The sequence below is a fragment of the Vanessa atalanta genome, unplaced genomic scaffold (genome assembly GCF_905147765.1).
Source record: "Vanessa atalanta unplaced genomic scaffold, ilVanAtal1.2, whole genome shotgun sequence".
In the NCBI taxonomy this organism is placed as follows: Eukaryota; Metazoa; Arthropoda; class Insecta; order Lepidoptera; family Nymphalidae; genus Vanessa; species Vanessa atalanta.
In genome coordinates, this window is record NW_025919943.1 from 10,001 (window position 1) to 16,583 (window position 6,583).

General features: G+C 42.8%; 3 non-coding genes across 3 annotated transcripts in view; all 3 read right to left on the reverse strand.

Moving 5' to 3' along the window:
* LOC125076389 overlaps positions 1–273 on the reverse strand; it is a 3,997-nt gene extending 3,724 nt beyond the window's left edge. The window contains exon 1 of the ribosomal RNA XR_007120356.1: positions 1–273. This exon is cut by the window's left edge and continues 3,724 nt beyond it. This is a non-coding gene — a ribosomal RNA (large subunit ribosomal RNA).
* A 744-nt stretch (positions 274–1,017) lies between these two features.
* On the reverse strand, positions 1,018–1,174 carry LOC125076386. The gene has a single exon (XR_007120353.1). It is a non-coding gene; the product is annotated as a 5.8S ribosomal RNA (ribosomal RNA).
* A 460-nt stretch (positions 1,175–1,634) lies between these two features.
* Positions 1,635–3,537, reverse strand: LOC125076388. Its single transcript, XR_007120355.1, has one exon. It is a non-coding gene; the product is annotated as a small subunit ribosomal RNA (ribosomal RNA).
* Positions 3,538–6,583: the final 3,046 nt, after the last annotated feature.

Sequence of the window (6,583 nt, forward strand, 5' to 3'; positions counted from 1 at the left end):
AGCGTACCTCTCGCCGTCTCGCTCCGTCGCTACGGGCCTGGCACCCTCTACGGGAAAACGGCCCCGTTCAAGACGAACTTGGACAGGAGTGGCGACGACGAGAAAGCGATACCTCCCGAACACCACATCTCCCGCGATCGTTACAACCGCGGGATTCAGTGCTGGGCTATTTCCTGTTCGCTCGCCGCTACTAAGGAAATCCTGGTTAGTTTCTTTTCCTCCGCTTACTAATATGCTTAAATTCGGCGGGTGATCCTCCCTGATCTGAGGCCAACGATAAAAAAAACGAGGCAGACGCGATATCCGTCAACGCGACGGCGCCGCTTTCGTCGAGACGAGAGAGAATTTTCATTCCGATCGTTCCGACGTCGGCGTCGACGCGCTCTTCGGACGTCGAGTCCGCCTACTCGATATATATACAATATATATATATACGAATGTTTCGATGTCATCACGTTCAACGATGCGAGCGCGCTTTATTTACACATCATATAAACACGTTCGTCTCGTATACGTCGTAACGATCGCGGAGCTTTTGTATTCGAAATTTTGACATTAGAGTATGAACAAAAGAAACGCACGTACTCGATAATCACGAGACGAAGAGATCACCTAAACTCCGATTACCCTCTTTGATCGAGAACAACTCAATGAAACGATCGAAAGGTCGGAGATGGGCGCTCCTCGTCTGGCGACGAGCGACGCTCTCAGTCTCTCTGACGTCGCATAACGAAACTCCGTGACGTAAACGTACACACGAACGCGTATATAAAAATATAAATAATATATACACACACACGCATGTAAACGTAAACATACATACACATCGTATTTGTTATATTTGAACGGACCGAGAACGAGATTTATATTAAGTATATTTAAACACGTAATATAACACATCGAACGCGGATACCGTCATATGTTCGAGAAACGTCAGTCAGTCTATTGAGTCGGTTACGAAATAATAGACATTACGACATTAAACATTGAACAGTGTGGTTTATATTTTTATACAGCCGGCCCTCAGACAGGAGTGGTCCTGGATGTTTCTCCACGGACCGCAATGTGCGTTCGAAATGTCGATGTTCAAATGTGTCCTGCAGTTCACACTATGACGCGCAGTTAACTGCGTTCTTCATCGACCCGCGAGCCAAGTGATCCACCGTCCAGGGTAATGGTTTTTAATTTGTTTTATTTTTATAATTTCTACGATCACTCGAACGATTCTATACGCCAGTGATATGAGTTTATTTTTTTTTTATTTTTATTTTTTTTTTTTTTTTTTTCTCTTATTTTTAGTATACAGAGAAAAATTCAAAAAATTAAAAAAAAAAAAAAAAAAAAAAGTTAAAAAAAAAAAAAGTACAAAAAAAAAAAAAAAGAAATATACATTTTATTTGAAGATGACGATGTGCGTTAACACATCGTACTTTCCTCGAAATCGACATCGAAAAATATCAGAATAGGACGCGTTACACGACTCTGGACTCTGACTCGGACACACTGCTGTGTGAGAGAGAGAGAGTGAGAATCGCGTCCTCGCATCGAAACGACACATTCCGAACGTCGATATTTGTGTTTTAGAATTTTATTATCGTTCATTATCGCACTCTTTCGAGATTGATAATTTACGTTAATGATCCTTCCGCAGGTTCCCCTACGGAAACCTTGTTACGACTTTTACTTCCTCTAAATGATCAAGTTTGGTCAACTTCCCAGCAACGCCGACGGCCGTGAAGCCACCGCGTGTCGGTCCGAAGACCTCACTAAATCATTCAATCGGTAGTAGCGACGGGCGGTGTGTACAAAGGGCAGGGACGTAATCAACGCGAGCTTATGACTCGCGCTTACTAGGAATTCCTCGTTTATGGGGGATAATTGCAAACCCCAATCCCCAGCACGAAGGAGTTTCAACGGGTTGCCCGGGCCTCTAGGCCAGGGAGAACATGCTGATTCCTTCAGTGTAGCGCGCGTGCGGCCCAGGACATCTAAGGGCATCACAGACCTGTTATTGCTCAATCTCGTGCGGCTCGAAGCCGCCGGTCCCTCTAAGAAGAATTTTAATACGCCGCCAGTGAGTTGCTCGACCGAAATCGAGCACACCTAAATGACGACGCCTATTTAGCAGGCTAGAGTCTCGTTCGTTACCGGAATTAACCAGACAAATCGCTCCACCAACTAAGAACGGCCATGCACCACCACCCACCGAATCAAGAAAGAGCTATTAATCTGTCAATCCTTCCGGTGTCCGGGCCTGGTGAGATTTCCCGTGTTGAGTCAAATTAAGCCGCAGGCTCCACTCCTGGTGGTGCCCTTCCGTCAATTCCTTTAAGTTTCAGCTTTGCAACCATACTCCCCCCGGAGTCCAAAATCTTTGGTTTCCCGGAAGCTGCCCGCCGAGCCATTGTAGTAACGTCGGCGGATCGCTAGATGACATATTTACGGTTAGAACTAGGGCGGTATCTAATCGCCTTCGAACCTCTAACTTTCGTTCTTGATTGATGAAAACACCTTTGGCAAATGCTTTCGCTGATGTTCGTCTTGCGACGATCCAAGAATTTCACCTCTAACGTCGCAATACGAATGCCCCCAGTTATCCCTATTAATCATTACCTCGGAGTTCTGAAAACCAACAAAATAGAACCGAGATCATATTCTATTATTCCATGCACGAAATATTCAAGCGGCATTTTGAGCCCGCTTTGAGCACTCTAATTTGTTCAAAGTAAAATTGTCGGCCCATCTCGACACTCACTGAAGAGCACCGCGATAGGATTTTGATATTGAACCGGCGTTTTACCGCCGGCTCACCGACGATATGCTCCGCAGACGTGTCAGTATCACCGCGGATGCGGTGCACCGACAGCGCGGCGCACAAATGCAACTACGAGCTTTTTAACCGCAACAATTTTAGTATACGCTATTGGAGCTGGAATTACCGCGGCTGCTGGCACCAGACTTGCCCTCCAATTGTTCCTCGTTAAAATATTTAAAGTGTACTCATTCCGATTACGAGGCCTCGAAAGAGTCCCGTATCGTTATTTTTCGTCACTACCTCCCCGTGCCGGGAGTGGGTAATTTGCGCGCCTGCTGCCTTCCTTGGATGTGGTAGCCGTTTCTCAGGCTCCCTCTCCGGAATCGAACCCTGATTCCCCGTTACCCGTGACAACCATGGTAGTCGCAGAAACTACCATCGAAAGTTGATAAGGCAGACATTTGAAAGATGCGTCGCCGGTACTGGACCATGCGATCGGCAAAAGTTATCCAGATTCATCAAAATTAACGACTTCGGACGAGACGCCCTCCGTCGATTGGTTTTGATCTAATAAAAGCACTCATCCCATCACTGGTCAGAGTTCTGATTGCATGTATTAGCTCTAGAATTACCACAGTTATCCAAGTAACTGAGTAAGATCTAAGGAACCAAAACTGATATATTGAGCCATTCGCGGTATCGCCTTAATACGGCTTGCACTGAGACATGCATGGCTTAATCTTTGAGACAAGCATATAACTACTGGCAGGATCAACCAGGGAGCTAACCGAGACTTGTTGAAGTCGTCAATTACTCTTCTCGTTTCATATTCGCATATAAAATACACACAAACTTATGCATGCATGTACAATATACGCACAGTATGAAACGAGCGTCTCACCGTATCGTCGATCGCGTTAGACGCGATAGATTTTAACGGTTGACTCTTATAAAAATTTATATGAGACACAAACGCGCTTTAAGCACGCGCGCGCGCGTGCGTGCGCTATAATATATAACGCGACGACAGCGGCGGCGGCGGCGGCGGCGGCGGAGGCGTCTTCACATAATGACACATAACGGTCACGAATTCGAACGTTCTAAACGAGATCGAGTTTTTTTTTCAAAATAACACTTCGCACACGACGTGTACGTATGTATTGTTCAACGATTATTATCGTAAAACATTGGGATCGACGCCCGGTGTTTGAGTGATCGTACCGATACTCGGGTTGTGTATTTTTTGTACATGATAAATGTAAAAATTAACAAAAAGAATTTTAGAAACGACCGTTCATATATAATATAAAAATTATACACACTATACGAATACACTGAATCTTTTAAGAACTCCGTCTCTAACGTTTTCTCATATCGTCGCGACGTCGCAGATCGACTACAATGAATCAACATTTATTCCATGAGGATAGATTGTAGCGAGAGCGACGACGACGACGATAAGAGGAAGAGCGCATGAGGCAGAGAGATCTACGTGCGTCCGTCGGTCGGCACAGTTTTACAGAACGAAAAAGAATCTTTTTATCATTTTCACGTGTGTCAGTGAATATCCCCAGCGGTCGAGACGAATCGTACGTACATACTTGGTTGTTACACTACGTAAAGTATAATATAACGCGATACGACGAATCGAGAGACACGCCAGAAGACACGCAACAAAGACGACAAATGAAAACGATAATAACATTTTTTTCGTTATACAAGAGTACTGATCCGGTCACTTCGCGTCTAACATCAATTTTTGAATGTTCGACGTTCGAACCGTCACTACTCCATATATATGCCTGACGATGAGTATGACATTCGGCTCGTTCGAACGGAATGTATTTTTTTTTTTATTATTATTATTATTTTATTATGTTTCTCATATTCGATCTGATATCATAAGACGACGAACCCCAGAACACGCACCCCCCCCCCCCCTCCCCAACCCCCTCCCCCCCCAACTGACACCCCAAACCCTCCAAAATCTCCAAAACTTCGATTATTTTGTTCTATATTTTTATAGATAGTATATGATTATATGATATTATGCAACGTCAATGCAACAACAACGACAACAACAACAACAACAACAACAACAACAACAATAAAAAAAAAAAGAAAAAAAAAAAAAACAACAACAACAACAACAAAGAAAGTTGTATCTTCGTTTATTTAAATTTCACCGGTATTCGTTTATCGAAAAAAAAAAAATTTATAATTAAAATTATTATATTTTATAATTAAAATAATAATTATGACGATGACGAATAAATATAATAATAATAATAATAATAAAGAACATGACGCGATTTACGAATGCGTAAATAATGTTAATAATATAATTTTTAAGTTTCATATCAGTCTTGATACCTTAAAATATGTATAATGAAGTAATAAATAAATAGAAATTATCTTTAAAAAAATATCCTGACATAAATGTATTGAATCTCTATAAAAAAATTAAAAAATAATCTAACGAACGCAACGAGCTCTACTCCTACTCTACGAACGTTTTCTCGAACGAAGTGCTCGATGAAAACGTCGAACGTTCGTGTATCGAAAGGAGAGTCGAGATAGAGCTCATATAATGTTAATGTTAATGTTAATGTTAATGTTAATGTTAATGTATCGAAAATTATATATGTTAATTATTGATATTAAACGTATAAGAAGACTTACGTAATAATATAATAATGAAAATGACGCGAATTACGAACACGCGAGAGACACAGCACGCACAGACACCATCGATACACGAACTAATCGCAACGAACGGGACTCTAACGATTTCAGAGTGTTCGACGAAAACGTGGAACGTTCGTGTATTGAAGAAGTGAAGTCTATCGAGAAGATCATCTCATCCGCGTCCTCCTCCTCGAACTCTACGAGTTCGAGTTATATATATTTATCGAAAAATCATAAAAATATAATATTCGTGTAATATTATAGAATAGATTTCTGATCTATATATATATATATATATATACAACCAACCAACAAACATACATGACTATCTCTTGTCGAACGCTAACTCACTAACACTCCTCCTCCTCCTCTCGTAGAAAAATACAAATCTTCTCGTAATTATATATCTGTGTATTATTATAATAAATAAAATACACAAATATTATATTACAAGATTTGTGTCACGAGAGAGGAGAGAGAGTCGTGCGCGCGCGCGCTCTATCTCTCTCGATAGAGATACGTACATATATGCGTGCGTGTTGTTGTTGTTGTGTCGTTTTTTATCTCTGATACGTCCTCGGACGAATCACCTGGCGTAGGGCTGAGTCTCAACAGATCGCAGCACGACGCTGCTCTACCGAGCACAACACCCCGCCAGGAACGTAAGTCGTCTACAGACTATTCCGAGCCCCGACATCGAACTGAGGTATATTCGAAACTTCGGCGCCGTGATGCACGTGTTAAGACCGCTCGCATCGATCGCCGCGTTCCAAATGGGCTTCGACGTCGCACCTTACGAATAAAGCGCGACTAGTAAAGTCACATCGTTTAGAGCCTCCCGACTCTCGGGGCTCCACAGTGAGCATATCCTTGCCGGATTCGGCTAGGCTGGCTTCGGCCTTAGAGGCGTTCAGGCATAATCCCGCGGATGGTAGCTTCGCACCACCGGCCGCTCGGCCGAGTGCATGAACCAAATGTCCGAAACTGCGGTTCCTCTCGTACTGAGCAGTATTACTATCGCAACGACGAGCCATCAGTAGGGTAAAACTAACCTGTCTCACGACGGTCTAAACCCAGCTCACGTTCCCTTTTGATGGGTGAACAATCCAACGCTTGGCGAATTTTGCTTCGCAATGATAA